At 38.6% G+C, this 19,705-nt stretch overlaps 1 pseudogene; it reads right to left on the bottom strand.

Annotated features, from left to right (window-relative positions):
• Positions 1–8,806: 8,806 nt before the first annotated feature.
• On the bottom strand, positions 8,807–10,221 carry LOC100339580 (cyclin-I-like; annotated as a pseudogene).
• Positions 10,222–19,705: the final 9,484 nt, after the last annotated feature.

The following is a 19,705-nucleotide window of genomic DNA, read 5'->3' as shown; positions in this document are numbered from 1 at the left end:
TAAGTACCAAATCAGAGTGAGATCAAAGGAGAAAGTTCCTGGCATTACACAGCCTGGGGAGGAGACTATAGTACACAATAACCTAATATACTTTGCATGAAAAAACAGAAGCTCAAACTTCCAGTTGTAAAATAATATCTAAAAGGAGAAATATTGATTACCCTGGTTTTATCAGTACACATTGAATGTATTATTGAAATATCACAATGAAGTCCCTAAATATGTATAATTAATGTTAACAATTTTAAAAGCTTGCATGAAAATGGAATTAAAGATAAATTTATCAAGTTGCAAAAATTTTGAAATACATGCATACTTTTAACAATACACATTTCTGGGAAGTATTAGATAGCCTCTTTATACATGATTTCAATATTTGCACCAAAATATACTTGTTCTTTAATTCCATTTTCCCACTGGTGTAATTTTTCTCACACTTAGACATTTCAATGTGTATTTTCAGTTTCTTTTTTATGAAATGGTTCAAGGCTTACTGGCAGCTTTTCCAGTGAATCTCTTTCAAAGGTATGACAAATACTGAATGAAAAGAAGAGGATCGGGTACAATTCTCTGTTCTCCAGATTTGGTTTCCAGAGTAAGCTTTTGTTTGTTGATGTGTTTTTGCATCCCAAAACTCTCATTGTCTAAGGCAGGAAGAATTTTCCAATTTCTCCCTCAATCAGGAGATAATTAGAGGTAGAATGATAAATAATTGCCTACACTTTGTGAGTCCACTATAATTCAGGCCAGAAATATCTAAGTTGTATTTCTTCTTTGACATCAATGCAAGAGTAGTGATTAATTGTCATGCATCAAATGTTTACTTTTCAAAATTCAAAGAGGTTTTAAAAATAGCACTAGATACCCTGTTCCAAAATAGCTTCAACATTCTTTGTAGTTCTTATTTCCATACTTTAGATAAAGTATGATGAGTTATGTATAAATGTATTTTGGGTAACAAGCAATGAATTTATTATAATGAAATATCCAATAAAATTATTATTATTTTTAAAATATTTATTTATCTTTTGAAAGTTGGATTTATAGAGAGAGAGGGAGGGATAGAGAGACTCTTCCAACTGCTGGTTTACTCCCCAGATGGAAGCAATGGCCAGGGCTGAGCCAGGCCAAAGCCAGGAGCCAGGAGCCAGGAGCCAGGAGCCAGGAGCTTTTTCTGTTAATAAGCAATTCATAAATATATAGAAGGGGAAATTTCATAATGGAACAACCAGTTAAGATGCCACTTGTGACACCAGCTTCCCATATCAGAGAAGCAGTTCGGATTTTGACTGCTTTGCCTTCGATTCAGCTTCCTGCCAACGAGCCTGGTAAAGCAGCAGATATGGCTCCACTACTTGGGTATGTGTCACCAACATGGAAGACTAGGAAGGAGTTTCTGCTTTCTAGCTTTAGCTTGGCATAGTACAGGCCATTGTTGACGTTTAGGGAGTCAAGCAGCAGATGAGAGACCTCTCTCTCTCTCTGTCTCACTCTCTCTCTCTCTCTTTCTCTCTCCCCCTCCTTCTCTCTCATCTCAGTTTCCCTCTGTCTCTGCTACTCTGCCTTTCAAATAAGTTTTAGTCATTTTGGAATTTAAGAAGGTTAAAACAGCATTCTATCTGTCATTGATTTGATTGATTTATCTTGGATGATTCATGGGTGATTTTATTATAAAAAGCCAAAATTTGTACTTTGATTATTTTAGTCAGTAACAGGCATGCAGTAATCCTAAAATTCCCAATCGGTCTTTTCCTATTACATAGTGATTATTATCTTTAATTGGCTTAAAGTAAGAAAGTCCCCTTCTTAAAATTATGTAACTAGCAAACATTTAAATTATTTTATTTAGCTGAAAAGCAGAGTGACCGAGGGAGAGACAGAGAAAGGCATCCCCATGTGCTGTTTCATTTCCAAAATGGCTGCAGAAGATGGTGATCAGCAATGTGAAAGCCAGAAACTTGAAACTCTATCTGGGTCTGCAACATGGGTGGCAGGGACCCGAGTACTTGGGCCATCTTCTGCTACTTTCCCAAGCCCAGTAATAGGAAGCTGTAAAGGAAATGGGGCAGCCAGGACTTATCCCTGTGCTGATATGAGATGGCAGCCTTGTAAGCAACTGGCTTAACCTACTGTGCCACAGTGCTGGGCCCAGTAAGTTTTGTTTAATAGCTGTGGTCGTCACAAGTATTTGCCACTATGTAATTAATCATTGTTAAGTTATTTGTGTTTTTCAAAACCAAGTCAGTTGATTTCAGTTACAATCATCTGTAGTCTTTTTATTTTATTTTATTTATTTATTTATTTTTTTTGACAGGCAGAGTGGACAGTGAGAGAGAGAGAGACAGAGAGAAAGGTCTTCCTTTGCCATTGGTTCACCTTCCAATGGCTGCCGCGGCTGGCACGCTGCAGCCGGCGCACCGCGCTGATCTGATGGCAGGAGCCAGGTACTTATCCTGGTCTCCCATGGGGTGCAGGGCCCAAGTACTTGGGCCATCCTCCACTACAGTCCTTGGCCACAGCAGAGAGCTGGCCTGGAAGAGGGGCAACCGGGACAGAATCCAACGCCCCGACCGGGACTAGAACCCGGTGTGCTGGCAGCGCAAGGCGGAGGATTAGCTTAGTGAGCCACAGCGCCGACCACCATCTGTAGTCTTTTATTATTGCATTCATGAACCTTTATTCTTTAAGTAACCAGTTAATTATCCATAGATAATTCACACAGAGCTTCACTAAAAGTAATTTCCAGGATTCTCATTTATAAAAATAATGATGAATATAGATATAACTCTTATTTACATGATTGTTTTGTTTATAATAATTTGTTTACATATAAGCTATGTGATCCTTGAAAGAAGAGAGTCAAGGTTGAAGTGCAGGAAAATTTTATAATATGCTCAGATATAAAGACTGAAGCCATTATGTCTAATTTACGTTAATAATCAATTCATGTACCATTAAACCTCTATAAATTCTGCCTTTGAAAAATGACTTTTTCTTGCTCTCAGAAAAAAATCAAAAGAGCACAGCATATGAAACTAACAAAAAATGAGTTTATTTAATAAAGCACCTACGTTTTACTCAGCAGTTTACACATAAAAATTGACACATATCTAGACATGAAAAAACTCAGTGCTAATTATATTACTAATAATAACAGCAATACGCCTAAGTACATATTTCAATATCTTAGCTGCCAATCTAATGATTCAGAATGAGATGATGAGTATTCTAGTCTCTGATATGATGGAATGTGTTGTATTAGAGTCAGTTTTGTGCTGTGAGCTATTAAAAGGTGGAAAAAATAACAAAACAATTGTTAAGAGAATCAGAAGGTAATCTGCATAGCTAAGACTTGGGAGATTAAGTTCTTGGGGTGAAGGGAAACATTCTAATTTCAGTGCTATAAAAGCGTGCTATGGAATCAAAAATTTGAAGCAGACTCACTAGTCAGAGGAAACATAAATGTGATTTCAGAGCTAATAAATAAACAACAAATAATGGGTTAATATGGAAGACAAAGTACATGCAAAAAACCACATCCAATATCCTCTGCGTAATTTTCCATTAGAAATCTGCTGATTCCTAAATCTGATATAAAGGAGTGAGAGATGAAGAATTTCAACCATAAAGCATTTCTTAGAAGGACAAAGGGTCAAGTCAAGACTTTAGAAGTTTGAAAGTTATGGTTTAGGTTAAAATTGGACATCAACATACAAGGAGAAGGAACCTAATAAATAACTCCTAAATTCAGTGGAGACAAATGAAGGTCAAACTCTATAAGGGGAGAATAAAAAAATGGGCATTCTCTTACAAGTGCTAAAACTGAGTATTGAATCACTTGAATTTCTGGTGGGGTTCAAGAATATTTGCAGTGTTACTGCTACAAAAGAGAATTATATTTTGTCTGAGAAAAAAATGCTTTTTTTTTTTTATGAGAGGCTACCTGGCAATTGTCTAATCACCAATCAAAAAATTCCAGCATACCAGCACACAGAAAAAAGTAAGAGAAGCAATAAGAAAAACTGTAAGTAAATCAGACCAAAAATATTCTTTACAGTGGAATTTATAATGCAATCTTCTCAGTAATTGTTGCAGACAAGACTGCTAAAACTAAAGGGTGATTGTATTCCAGAGAAGATATTTGATTTTCTCAACATATATTAAAATAATCACTAACTACCAAGACAAAAACAGTAATTTATAGTAGAAAAACTTGACTGAATTCATTTTAATAAAGTGTTTAAAAATTATGGGATATATAATCTATGGAATACTACACAGTGGTTAAAAATGAAATCCAGTCATTTGCAATAAAATGGATGAATCTGGAAAACATCATCCTTAGTAAAATAAGCCAGTCCCAAAGGGAGAAATACCAGATGTTCTCGCTTATCTGAGATAACTAATAGAGCACCTAAAAGGAAATCTGCAGAAGTGAAATTGACACTTCGAGAAGCCATGACTTGAATAGCCCTTGTGTTGGCTATTGAGGAACAGTTTTTTTTTTTTTCTTCTTCATACTATTTGTTGAAATTTTACTTAACATAGAGTTAATTATATGTCTATAAAGTCAATTAAAAATAGATCTCAGTAAAAAATAAAAGAGAATAAGAAAGGGAGGAGGTAGTTTGTGACTATAAAGCTGAATACAGCTGACACTGCGGCTCACTAGGCTAATTCTCCGCCTTGTGGCACTGGCACACCGGGTTCTAGTCCTGGTCGGGGTGCTGGATTCTGTCCCGGTTGCCGCTCTTCCAGGCTAGCTCTCTGCTGTGGCCAAGGAGTGTAGTGGAGGATGGCCCAAGTGCTTGGACCCTGCACCCCATGGGAGACCAGGATAAGCACTTGGCTCCTGCCATCGGATCAGCGCGGTGTGCTGGCCGCGGCGGCCATTGGAGGGTGAACCAACGGCAAAGGAAGACCTTTCTCTCTGTCTCTCTCTCTCACTGTCCACTCTGCCTGTCAAAAAAAATAATAAAAATTAAAAAAAAAAACTGAATACATTCATATGGACTTACTTCTCAGAGTAAAGTTTAAAAACTTGCCATTGGACCCCAAATACCTTTAAGCTGGGTGGTAAAAATGCCTCATAAGTGTTAAAGTGACCATAGTAAGTGTGAAAATGATGATACAGATAGGATTAAGTGCTAAAGGGATCATATAAATAAGATCAAATGTCTGATAATAATAATAGAATTAAAAAGGAGAGACTGTTCCCACTTGGGAAGCAGTCTACACAGCAGACTCATAGAATGACAATTGCTATAAATAGTACTCTGATCTCAGAAACAACCCTTAATGCATTCTGTCCTGGCTGAAAAGACCATGACTGTGGCAAAAAAAAAAAAAAAATGTTCTATATAAAGGATCTCTGTGAGTGACACCCCAGTGGAAAGATGTAGCCATCAATAAAGGTTGTACTTTTCTCTGAAGAGAAGAGAGAACTTCCACTTTGCTTATGGTCTTGTCTAAATACTGATGGAGATTGTGAATTCAAAAGGCTTCCACAGCCTTGGCAGCTCATGTCAGAACCCTTGGGTGATCACTGACATCATATATAGGAGTTTTAATTATTAAATTAACAACAGCTGTCACTGTGCCCTTATTCCCTATGCAGTCCAGGACTATTGTCCTCAATGATTTGTATTATAAGAGTTAACTGTAAAACTTCCTAAATAGTGTGTGTGTGTGTGTGTGTGTGTGTATGTATGCAAATTGTTGAAATCTTTACTTGGTATAGAGTTGATCTTCTGTATATAAAATTAATTGAAAATGAATCTTAATGGAAAACTGGACTTGGAATGGGAGAGGGTGGAGGATTTGGGATAAGAGTGGGGTGCAAGGGTGAGGATGGTGGAAAGAACCTGTATATTCCTAAAGTTGTACTTAGGAAATTTGTACTACTAAATAAAAAGTTTCTTTGTAAAAAAAAAAACTAATGTGACAAATAAAATGAACATATGATATCATAGAACTACTTTTGTGACTTACTGAGAAAGGTAAGACAGCACTTCTATAGTATTTGTGCTGAAAATAATATTAAAATAAACATCAGAGCTGGTGCTGTGGCATAGTGGGTAAAGCCGCTGCCTGCAGTGCCAGCATCCCATATGGGTGCCGGTTCGAATCCTGGCTGCAACACTTCCAATACATCTCTCTGCTATGGCCTGGGAAAGCAGTAGAATGTGGCCCAAGTTTTTGGGCCCCTGTACCTGCATGGGAAGACCTGCAGGAGGCACCCGGATCCTAGCTGCAGATTGGGACATCTCCGGCCACTGCAACCAATTGGGAAGTGAACCAGCGAATTAAAGACCTCTCTCTCTCTTTCTCTCTGCCTCTCCTCTCTCTGTGTAACTCCGACTTTCAAATAAATAAATAAATCTTTAAAAAAAAGAAACATCAAAGTTGTTGTCATGAAAAAACAGAAGGTGAAACCAAATTAAAGGACAACCCATCTAACCAATACTCTGCATAATTGTTAAGCCATGAAATCCCAGGAAAAGATCCATATATTAAGATTATTATATCAATGTAATTTTCCTTCTTTCAATGATTTTCAATGATTATGGATGCTATTAACACTAAGAGAAACTGTATAGAGTACTTTGTGTATAATTTTTGGAATTTGTTTAAAATATTTTAATTTTATTTAGTAAATACAAATTTCCTAAGTACAGTTTATGGATTACAATGGCTTCCTCCCCATAACTTCCCTCCCACCCGCAACTCTCACATCTCCTGCTCCCTCTCCCATTCCATTAGCATCAGAATTCATTTTCAATTATCTTTATATACAGGAGATCAATTTAGCATATATTAAGTAAAGATTTCAACAGTTTGAACCCACACAGAAACATAAAGCAAAAAATACTGTTTGAGTACTAGTTATAGCATTAATTCCCATTGTATAACACATCAAGGACAGAGATCCTACATGAGGAGTAAGTGCACAGTGACTCCTGTTGTTGACTTAACAATTGACACTCTTGTTTATGGGGTCAGTAATCACCCCTAGGCTCTTGTTATAGGTTGCCAAGGCAATGGAAGCCTTTTAAGTTCCCTGACTCTGATCTTATTTAGACAAGGTCATAGTCAAAATGGAATTTCTCTCTTCCCTTCAGAGAAAGGTACCTCCTTTGATGGCCCATTCTTTCTACTGGGATCTCACTTGCAGAGATCTTTCATTTAGGCTTTTCCTTTTTTTTTTTTTTTTTCTTGCCAGAGTGTCTTGGCTTCCCATGACTGAAATACTCTCATGGGCTCTTCAGCAAGATCCGAATGCCTTAAGGACTGATTCTGAGGCCAGAGTGCTGTTTAGGACATTTGCCATTCTATGGGTCTGCTGTGTATCCCACTTCCTATGTTGGATTGTTCTCTCCCTTTTTAATTCTATCAGTATTAGCAGCCACTAGTCTTGTTATGTGCTCCCTTTGACTCTTAGACCTATCATTATGATCAATTGTGAACTGAAATTGATCACAGTATAATGTGATTATAAATTTCAGGACAAGATGATAAATTCATTCATCAACCTTGCTGCTGCACTTGTTTCAAAGTACATTTTAGTACAATTTTGAGAAAAATACAACACTTGCACTAGAATTTCTTCCCTAGAAAGGTACACTCTTAGTCAGGAGTGGTTATCTGTTTCAAGTAGATTATCTTTAATTGCTTTGAAAGGACCCAAGAATCACTGGGAGTGCATAACAATGCAGATTTAACATAGTTTTATGGTTTATACTTTGGGTATTATTTACATGTTCTTGTTAAATCTTATTTAGAATTTTCATGAATGTCTCTATTTTCCCATTAATTTCATGTATGATTCTCTGTTATTTGTACTCATCAATTTAGAAGTTGATTTTTTTTTTCAAGGTTAAGGACAACTTTTATTGCTACCAGAGGCTTTTAACATCAGGACATGGTTCTGACTGTAGTGCCGCCTTCAGATTGCAAAGGGAGCTCAGGATCTAGAAGTCATTAAGAGGAACAAAGGTAGGTTGGGGAGATGGGAAGTAACTTTTATCAAGAAAATCCCAATACAGAACTAAAACTAGGGTACTGAATTTAGTTAGTATATGTTACACTCAAATCATAGAGCTGCCCAACATCTAGACATTCTTCTACTGATTATAAATGAGTGGAAACGCATCAGTTACAAAAACCTAATTTTAGTTGTTACATATTTCTTTGGTGAGCACCTTGATATATTAACTTTATCACAAATTCTTTTATATACGCATATCAAAAATGCTTTCAGCAAATCTATGGGTGACCTAATATGTGCCACTTTAAAAAGCATCTCAAAGACAGTGATTTTGCTTTCAAACAATAGAAACTGAAATAAGCGAAGTGGTATTGTGAACAATTTTCCTATTACCACTTCTTACTTCACATAGGACAATTCCACAGTACCTTTCTCAAACTAGCTAGAATTTGAATCAGGATTAAACATGGCGATTAAGCTGAAATAATTGTTTTAAAAATTTGGGGGGGGGGCTTTCGGTGGATATTGGGGTATAGATCAACATGCATAAAATTCATTATTCAATGGAGAAGCAGGCAAAAGCAACAGGAAAATTTGGTTTGGATGCTCGGGATAGGATTTGCAAGCTATGGATTCTAAAATTTAAAGAAAATTTTTGACACAGGGCAAGCTACATTTTAGCAGAAGAGCAGAACTTACAGACTACAAGGGGATTTTTTACTTTTTAAAAAAATTTGGATATTTCTGAAGTAGATAGATATATGTATCTATCTCGATATAGCTGTCTTTATGTGAAGTACTGAATTACAGTTAGCCACATAACTAAATGGGGGCATTTGTTTCTGGCTCACTTCAGATCAGCCTGATAAGGTATATATCTTTCTATAGCCTTTCCTGATTTTTCCGTGTTCTCATTTCTAGAGTGGTCTACCTTAGTTTGTACTTGAAGGTAACACCCATTCAAACTACATGACAGAAACAGGCTGCAAAGGTGGACAAGGGGAATCATGTCCCTCTTGTCTTGATAAATCAATGCCACACACAGAACCCACGTTTTCTGAAGCATTATCTTCATTATAGAGCCGTTTGATTCCATCGTAGAAGTCATCCACTTTCATTTCCTCTACTTTGCGTTTAGCAGAGGTATGCTTGCACCCAAGGGCAGCTGGGAGATGATGGTAGAAAGCTGCTGTACCTCTGACTGGCACTTCTGGCTTGCTGTTGTCCGTGGAGGAATCTGGGCCCGGGACAGAGGAGGGATGTAATCTGAACACTCCTTTGTCACAGGTCACCAGGGTGTGCTTGAGGGGACGGTAGACATAAACGGAATTTAGAGGCAGGGAAGACTCCAGAGTAGAAAGGTGGTGTGCCACAAGCTCCCGACAGTGGATCAGCTGGGAGCTCTCCATCTGTGCTTTCTGATGCAGTTCAAGTGTAAGAGGAAGCCAATCAGGAATGAGTTTCTCCATTTCCAAACTAACTATGGCCAGAGCAAGCATGGATCCTTTGAACTGCAGAAGGTGGCTGCAGGCCATACAGTGAAGCGGTTGCTTGGTGAGGACTGCCAGATGTTGAGATGGGCTCAATTTGGGCAAACTGAACAGTAACTGTGGCCTAGTTGACACTGCAATGGCATGAAAAATGTGAAGAAAAGCCAACGGTGTGGCTGTGTGAAGATCCCAATTCAACTTATCCAGAATAATTCTCTGCATTCTCAAAATTTCAGATGAGGAACATCCACAGAAACTATCTCTTGACAATACCTTCAGTACTGAATTCTCTCATCTTCCTCAACAGTCTTAGCAGCTAGGAAAAAACAACTGATGGCAATACAACTCAAATATTTCGGGTGGGCTTTTACAGTAGCTAAAAAACTGTCCAAAAGACTGCTAGCCAGAGCAAACGTTTCTGGGTAAAGATCGAACTGGTACTTGAGTTTGGCCAGCCACTGAATTACTTCATCTCTCTGGGATGGAGAAACATTCTGATCTGTAGGGAATTTCGGCACAGTCACCTTCCACATCTGGGCTTCCCTAGAGATTGCCTTTTCCAATAGGAAAGACAATCTCTGGTTTTCCAAGGGTCCTGGAAACTTCATGATATCCTTTGGAGCTGCCTGCCACCCAGCTTGATGTAGCTACCTTCTCCTCCTCTTCCTCCTCCTCCTCCTCCTCCACCCCAGCAGAGCTGTAGGCCTCACAGGGGTGACGCGGGGTCATCCGGGGGCCCCGTCACCGCCTCATTTTCCTCAGCGCGCAACGTCGGGGTGCGCGGGACACCGAGCCCGCTGATGAGGAGGGAGAAGAGGGGGTGCGGGTCACGGAGGGCGCAGGCACTCGGGCGGGATACACGCCTGCGGCCGGCCAGGCGCTCAGTGAGTTAGTTCCATGGTGACCCTGGTCGAGAGGCCGCCGCCACCGGCCCCGCTCCTCCAACTGCCGCCGGTGGTGCCCGGGTGAGGAGGAGGCTCCCTCTCGCCATAGGGCGGTGGTGGCCGGGGGAGAGGCGGGGGGGTGAGACCGACCGGCTCTGCCCCTGCCCGGGGGAAGCGCCTCCGAGCGGAAATGGTGAAAGGGGGGAAGGGGAGAAAAAGGGAGAAAAAAAAAAAAAAGGAAGGGGAAAGGGGGGAAAAATAAGAAAAAGCGAGACAGAGGCGCTGCCACGTCTGCTGGAGGGGAAGGCTGGGGAGGGAGGGGACTAGAAGATGATTTTGAAGAGAGCATGAGCTTTTGCAAGAATGCATTATACCGCTTTCAAACAGAAACACCTCACATATTACACTCTATTAAATAATGGAAGCACATCAAATAGCATATGAACAATACAAAATATAAATTTTAAAAATTTGGAACATTTAGGCTATTTGATGATTAATTCTAAACTATTCTGAATTAAATGTTTGCTCACGTAGGGAATACTTACCATCACATAACCAAAAATGCTCCTCTATTAATAGAGGTGACAAACAATTGAGCTAATAGTGATTACCTCCAAACATTTGCCTCAACTCTCTTGAATTTGCTTTTCAAAGGTTTCTGCCTTACTACATGAGAACTTAATAATATTAAAAGTTATGTGTTATGTGAGAACATTTATATTCAATGGCTCAGAGAAAGTCTAGGAGTCTTTACTCTTAATCTTTTCCTGTAATTAATAAACATGATTTTAGAATGAAAAAAAAATATTTAAATGGCTTAGCATATCCACAACTGACTCATAGACTTCATTGCCAACATAATTCTTTTCCACTTTTTTATTTGATAACTAGCAATTAATTCATCCAATAAACACCTGTTGAATTTTATGATGTTGCCAATATTGTACTAGGTGCTGTGAGAGATTGTTTGGTAAGCATTGTATCCTATGGCTTCATAAATTTGCAGGCTGGTAGAAGATATTTCCTCTGAGGAAACTGACATTTGAGCTGAGACCTGAAGGATGAGTAAATATTAACTAGGTGAAGGGCAGGAGCAGAAGAGAATTTATTGCTAGCATCCTGCAAAGCAGGTGCTGCAGCAGAAGTGATTATGGTATGCCAGAAAGATGAAAGGTGTCTGGCATCCTTGGAACATTAGATGTAAGGGAGAGAGAGCTGCAAGACAATCACGGAAAGCTAAGCAGGGATCAGCAGGGGCTTGTAGGCCAAATCTGTGAAGTTTAATTTCATAACTAACCTTTATTTTGTACCAGATGTCAAAAGTATAAATATTTGTTTTCACATTGTCTTTAATACATAATACTGTGAGATACATACACTTAAGGTCACCATTTATAGAGTCAGAATCCGGGCAAGGATAAAGTGTTTCAGACTGAATGTCTCCTAAGGAATGGAGCTGGAATTTGAAAATATACGGAATCATAATTAGAGCACCTAGTCTTTCAACCACCAGCACAATGCTTTGCTAAGGCAATGAAACTCAAGAAACAATTTTAAGCAGAGAAGTATGAGTAATCTTTATTATCTTATTTCCCTCAGTCTGCCAGACCCTTTCTAGTTATCAATAATCCCCAATTTCTTCTTCCATCAGAATTTTGTTCACTTTCACCACACAAAACATCTCACAATTATCCATCACTTTGGCTGTACACATCAAAACTGCAGCCAGCTGTTTGTGTGACTCACTGTTATGGCTTTGTAATACCCTCTTCTTGAAACAAAGTAACCCTTTTATTGTTTCATCAGTCAGCATCATCTTTTTGAACCTAGGAGAGGCTGATCAGATCATATCCTGATTAAACCATGGAAGATCCTTTCTTCTGTACTCAGAGTAAAATAATATCCTTCGTTGACTTATAAATACTGTATTATTTGTTCGTTGACTGACTCCAGGGCAATTTTCTGCCAGTGTCCCTTTTACTCATAAAGACTCAGACATGTCAGCCCTTTTCCAGTTTTCAAATGTCAAACATTTTCCTGTTTTATTAGCATTGACCATAGTCTTCTTTTACCTGAAATGCTAACTTTTTCTGACCACTACATTTTCCTTTTGAAACTCAATAATCTATCAAACCTCAACACATAGTTACTTCCCCAGGAGCATATTGTTATGGTTTAGGCTAGGTAAAGATTCTCTATTATTTTCTAACACAAATATCTGTTTTTATTTTGTTTTATTTTATCCTAATTTAGTAGTTACTAAGTTTAAACACAATGGTTAGTGAGTGATCACTGTGTAATTATTTAATGACTGCCCAACTGTCTGCCTTTCCATTCTGTTCTTGGCAAGTCTCCATGAAAACAGGGGCACGTATCAATTTTGGCCACTACTTAATCACCACCATGTAACACACTCTTTGGCATCAAATACACACTCTGAACACTAAATGTAGTTATTACTCCTATCCTGTTTTTGGCTATAATAAGAGATTCAGCCCCAAAATAGAATCCTATGTATTCCACAGTGCTGACTTCACTGTGCAAGGAAGTTTGTGTGCTCCACATAAAAGTGGAAACAGCTAAAATGTCAAACTTAAACTACCAATTCTGAAAGATGAGCTCTCTCTGCCCTACTTGGATTCACACTTAAATACTGAGATCAGAAGATGGCTGCATAGGAAAGAGATGCACTGCTTTTGAACAGGGGAAAGTAGTAGAAGGAAAGCAGAGGAAGTGCATTCTCAGGGGAGAGTGGTTTGCAGTGAGAATTATACAGAAGGAACAGGAATGCCATGCAGCATTGTGGAAGGTACAGACACTCTGCAACAAGCACAGACACCACACAGGACCCCCACTGCCAGGAGCTGGTAGAGATGTGAGCTTTGGAGAGGAAGGTGCGAGCAGAAGGCAGCAGTCCTTGTCTGTTGTGATATTGCCTGGGGGAGAGGCTAGAGGACCACCCTGTCACTGAGTCTGGCCTAGAGCCATAGCAGGGGCAGGGTAACCACATAATCTGGAGAATAAAAAGCATATTACTTTCCCTCCACTCACCCACAAGGCACCTGGAGGGGAGAAGGCTCCATTTTGACTGAAGTTGGAGCTACAGTGGCTCTTGTGCATGCTTATGACCAGGGAATTTCACCAGAAGGAAAAAGCCATCCTCCCACGGACTTGGAGTCTGGCTTGGAGGGTTGACAGGGAATGCACAGCCATGTAGGACCATGAGTTGACTCCATCCTCTCAACATAGTACAGGCTCCAGGGCTGAAGCTTCCAAGGGGAGCACCCAGAGACAACTGGCTCTGGGAATGTCTCTGTGCTCTCTGTGGACAGGGTAGGGTTGCAAAGCTACATGGATCCTCTTCACCCCATGACTGTGTGAGCCTTGTGCAGTGTAACTCTGGGAATTCTATAACTGCATGATAGGGTGTGGCATGTAGCTGGTTCTCTGGGAAATCACTGTGTCTGGAGTTAGAAGTTCAGTGCTCCCTGATGGCCTGGAGTCTGTCATTGCAGAAGTTTATTTGCTCACATTGAGGATCACAGATTATTTGTGCAGTTCATGTGCCAGCATGGAGGGGATTGTACACATTGTGGGCTAACCCTGGTAATTGATCTCTTTGGAGGAGAGCAAAAGAGATTGTGATTACACTAATAGATGTGGTCATATCCTTTCCCCTGTAGACAATAGAGAAAATCTACTATGCCCAACTTGAGTGTCACCCTATATGCTAACCTGATACTTGAGTACCATCCAGAGCTCCCTGGCCACACCCAGAATGTACCTCTGGGTATTCACTGAAACAGCAGACACTCCACTAAGCAATACAGGCCTAGTTCAGAGATAAAATCCATCAGAGGAGGAAAGCAACAATAATTTCCACAAATGCCTAAAAGTAAACCCAGAAATACAAGAAGAAAGAACAAGGGAGACATTATGACTCCCCTAAAAGAACACAACAAAATTTAAATGTTAGAATATGAAGATGGAGCCCAGCACCGGTATCCTTTGTGGGTGCCTGTTCGAATACCAGCTGCTCCAGTTCTGATCTAGCTCCCTGCTAATGTGCCTGGGAAAGCAAGAGAAAAAGGCCTAATTCCTTAGGCCCCTGCACCCATGTGGAGACCTGGAAGAAGCTGCTGGCTCTTGGCTTTGGATTGGCCCAACTCCAACCACTGTGGCCATCGCAGAAGTGTATCAGCAGATGGAAGACCTCTCTCTTGCTCTGTCTCTACTTCTCCCTATAACTCTGTCTTTCAAATAAACAAAATAATCTTTAAAAAAAGAATATGAAGATGAAGAATGCGATGAAATGCTTGAAAAAGAATCCAAAAGAATTATCATAGGATTACACAGAAGTAATGAGAAGTAAACTCATGAGTTAAAAAAATACATATGTGACATGGAAGAAAACATTTCTTGAGAGATTGAGATTTTGAAGAGAAACAAAAGAAAATAATAGAAATGAAGATTTCAGTATGTCAAATGAAAAATGCTGTGGAAAGCCTAATGAAAGACTTGGTGAGACAGAAGAAAGAATAATCAAGCTACAGGCAAAGCTTTGAAATTATTCAGTTAGATGATGAGGAAGAGGAAGAGGAATAGGAAGAAGAAGAGGAGGAGGAAGAGGAGGAGAAGAAAAGAGAAGGAGGAGAGGAAAAAGAAATAAGAAAATTAAAAATGATGTTGATATTTATGGGTTATTGTCAAATGACACAACATACAGGTCTTAGGATTTCTTGAAGGCATGGAAAGAGAATGGATGAGAAGGTCTATACAGTGAAATAATAACAGAAAACTTTCCTAATTTAGAGAAAGAGAGGGAGATCCATTACATAATTATTAATGTATCACTATAACAGCAAGATGTTACTATGACCAATGAAAATCACCCAATGCAATGGCATCTCACTATTTAAAATAAATTTTAATGGATCTGAAGGGAGAGAGTCTCCAAAACAATAGTAATGGGAACTTCATTACTCCACTTTCCTTTATCACTCCACTTTAATCAATGGGCAGATATCTTGATAGAAAATCAACAAAGAAACAACAGAGCTAATTTACACTATGGACCAAATGGGCCTTACCAATATCACAGAACTTTTCACAGTTGCAGAACACAGATTCTTTCATCAGTGCACAGACTTTTCTCTAGGAAAGACCATAAAGCACGACTCAGAAAATTCAAAAAATTGAAATCATACCATCTATGTTTTCTGACAATAACATCAGAAGCTGGAAATTAACAACTTAAGAACCTTTAGAAAATATAAAAACACATGGAGGACTGAACAACATGCTCTTGAATGAACAGTGAGTCACAGAAGAAATTAAAAGGACTACAAAATTTCTGGAAACAATTGGGGATGATAGTGTAACATATCAAACTTATCCAATAAAGAAAAAGCAGTGTGAAGAGGGAAGTTTATAGCAATTAGCTCCTACATCAAGAATTTGGAAAGGCATCAATTAAATTAGAAATCAATGCATCCAAATAACCTATAAAAAAACAAATCATACTCAAAAAACCAGCTCCTCGTTTGCCTGATTTTTTGTAAGGTTTTTTTGGATTCAATCCTGTTGATTTCTTCTCTGATTTTAATTATTTCTCTTCTCCTACTAGATTTGGGTCTGGTTTGCTGTAGGTTTTCTAGATCCTTGAGGTGAATTGAAAGCTCATCTATTAGGTGCCTTTCCAATTTCTTGATATGGAGACAGAGGAGACCTCGAATAGCTAAAGCAATCTTGTACAACAAAAACAAAGCCAGAGGCATCACAATACCAGATTTCAGGACATACTACAGGGCAGTTATTATCAAAACAGCATGGTACTGGTACAGAAACAGATGGATAGACCAATGGAACAGAATTGAAACACCAGAAATCAACCAAAACATCTACAGCCAACTCATATTAGATCAAGGATCCGAAACCAATCCCTGGAGTAAGGACAGTCTATTCAATAAATGGTGCTGGGGAAATTGGATTTCCATGTGCAGAATCATGAAGCAAGACCCCTACCTTTCACCTTACACAAAAATCAACTCAACATGGATTAAAGACTTAAATCTATGACCTGACACCATCAGATTATTAGAGAGCATTGGAAAAACCCTGCAAGATATAGGTACCGGCAATGACTTCTTGGAAAACACCCCAGAAGCACAGGCAGTCAGAGCCAAAATCAACTATTGGGATTGCATCAAATTGAGAAGTTTCTGTACTGCAAAAGAAACAGTCAGGAGAGTGAAGAGACAACCGACAGAATGGGAAAAAATATTTGCAAACTATGCAACTGATAAAGGGTTGACAACCAGAATCTACAAAGAGATCAAGAAACTCCACAAAAACAAAGCAAACAACCCACTTAAGAGATGGGCCAAGGACCTCAATAGACATTTTTCAAACGAGGAAATCCAAATGGCCAACAGACACATGAAAAAATGTTCAAGATCACTAGCAATCAGGGAAATGCAAATCAAAACCACAATGAGCTTTCACCTCACCCCGGTTAGAATGGCTCACATTCAGAAATCTACCAACAATAGATGCTGGAGAGGATGTGGGGAAAAAGGGACACTAACCCACTGTTGGTGGGAATGCAAATTGGTTAAGCCACAATGGAAGTCAGTCTGGAGATTCCTCAGAAACCTGAATATAACCCTACCATTCAACCCAGCCATCCCACTCCTTGGAATTTACCCAAAGGAAATGAAATTGGCAAACAAACAAGCTGTCTGCACATTAATGTTTATTGCAGCTCAATTCACAATAGCTAAGACCTGGAACCAACCCAAATGCTCATCAACAGTAGACTGGATAAAGAAATTATGGGACATGTACTCTATAGAATACTATACAGCAGTCAAAAACAATGAAACCCAGTCATTTGCAACAAGATGGAGGAATTTGGAAAACATCATGCTGAGTGAATTGAACCAGTCCCAAAGGGACAAATATCATATGTTCTCCCTGATCGGCGATTACTAACTGAGCACCAAGGGGGAAACTTGTTGAAGTGAAATGGACACTATGAGAAACAGTGACTTGATCAGCTCTTGTCCTGATGGTTGATGTACAATGTAATACTTTATCCATTTAGTATTTTTTTTGTTCTAGTACCATTGGTTGAACTCTGTAATTAACACAATTATTCTTAGGTGTTTAAATTTTAACTGAAAAGTGATCCCTGTTAGGAATTTGGAAAACATTATGCTGAGTGAAATAAGCCAATCCCAAAGGGACAAATACCACTTGTTCTCCTTGATAGGTGACAACTAACTGAGCACCAAAAAGGAAACCTGTTAAAGTGAAATGAACACTAGGAGAAACGGTGACTTGATCAGCCCTCACCCTGACTGTTGATGAGCAACTTGATATGTTATCCCTCTTAGTATTTTTTTTGTTTGTTCTACTTAATACCTTTGGTTGAATACTGTAATCAATACACAATTCTTCTTAAGTGCTGAAACTTAACTGAAAAGTATTTGCTGTTAAATATAAGAGTGGGAATAAGAGAGGGAAGAGATGTGCAATTCAGGACATGCTCAAGCTGACTTACCTCAAATGGTAGAGTTAGAAACATACCAGGGGGTTCGAATTCAATCCCATCGAGGTGGCATGTACCAATGCCATCTCACTAGTCCCAGTGATCAATTTCTGTTCACAATTGATCATAATGATAGGACTAAGAACCAAAGGGATCAGAGAAACAAGAATGGTGTCTGCAAATACTAGCTGATAGAATCAAAAAGGGAGAGAATGATCCAACATGGGAAGTGAGATACACAGCAGACCCATAGAATGGCAGATGTCCTAAACAGCACTCTGGCCTCAGAATCAGCCCTTAAGGCATGCGGATCTGGCTGAAAATCCCATGAGACTATTTCAGGCATGGAAAGCCAAGACACTCTGGGGAAAAAAAAAAAAAAAAAAAAACCTAAATGAAAGATCTCTGTGAGTGAGATCCCAGTGGAAAGAATGGGTCATCAAAAAAGGAGGTACCTTTCTCTGAAGGGAGGAGAGAACTTCCACTTTGACCATGGCCTTGTCTAAATATGATCAGAGTCAGTGAACTCAGGGGGCTTCCATAGCCTTGGCAGCTCATGACAAGAGCCTAGGGTGATTACTGAGGCCATAAACAAGAGTGTCAATTTGTTAAGTCAACAACAGGAGTCACTGTGCACTTACTCCTCATGTAGGATCTTTGTCCTTAGTGTGCTGTACATTGAGATTTAATGCTATAACTAGTACTCAAACAGTATTTTTCACTTTATGTTTCTGTGTGGGAGCAAACTGTTGAAATCTTTACTTAATGTATGCTAAACTGATCTTCTGTATATAAAGAGAATAGAAAATGAATCTTGATGTGAATGGAAGGGGAGAGGGAGTGGGAAAGGGGAGGGTTGTGGGTGGGAGGGACGTTATGGGGGGAAGCCATTGTAATCCATAAGCTGTACTTTGGAAATTTATATTCATTAATAAAAGTTTGAAAGCAAAAAAAAATAATGATAATAAAAAATTTAAAAAATAAAACTAAAAAGAAAACAAATCATACTCAAAATTAGTAGGAGAAAAAAGTAAATAAAATTAGAGAAGAAGAAATAAATAAAATTGAAACAAAAAATACAAAAATCAGTGAAATGAAGAGCTGATTTTTGAAAAAATAAATTTCATGCATCATTGGCCCAACTAATCAAAACGCATAGAAAGAAGTCCCAAATTAATAATTATATTAGTATAACTAAAAAAGTCTGTGTTGGAGAAATAGCTTAAGGTTACCAATTGCTAAGATTGTTCTTAAAGATGTACTTTCATATTCCATATGTAGTTAAACCCAATCTGTATAATAGGTGATCAATGAAAAAAAATAAAAAGTTATCCTGGACTATTTAAGTTTTTCTTATAATGTGATTATCAAGAGATATTATATAAACCAATAAAAATAAATTAAGTTCCCCAAAATTGAAGTAAAATATTTAGTAATGGTACTACTTCCAGAGACTTGAAAAACTATCTGTGCGTGAGCAGCTGTAATGTTTTCCCTGGGAGATATTATTCCTCCCCTTTTTATTGCCTATTGCTAAAATGGCACCAGGTCAAAACAATGAGATACTCTCCTGATAGTATTGCTATAAATACATGGATTTATTGATGGAATTATGACACTGAGAAAGTTTTTCAATTAGTATTAGAGTCATTAACTAGGCAGGGAATACAAGGATAGTGGCACTTTATTCAATTATACTTATAAAGATGCATTATTGCAGATGATAAGAATTAATAGGAACACTTGTATATAACAGTACTTAAATGAAACACCAATAAAATGCAGCTCT

The sequence above is a fragment of the Oryctolagus cuniculus genome, chromosome 8 (genome assembly GCF_964237555.1).
Source record: "Oryctolagus cuniculus chromosome 8, mOryCun1.1, whole genome shotgun sequence".
In the NCBI taxonomy this organism is placed as follows: domain Eukaryota; kingdom Metazoa; phylum Chordata; class Mammalia; order Lagomorpha; family Leporidae; genus Oryctolagus; species Oryctolagus cuniculus.
The sequence above is the reverse complement of the archived record's forward strand: the minus strand, read 5'-3'. Positions and strand labels throughout refer to the sequence as shown.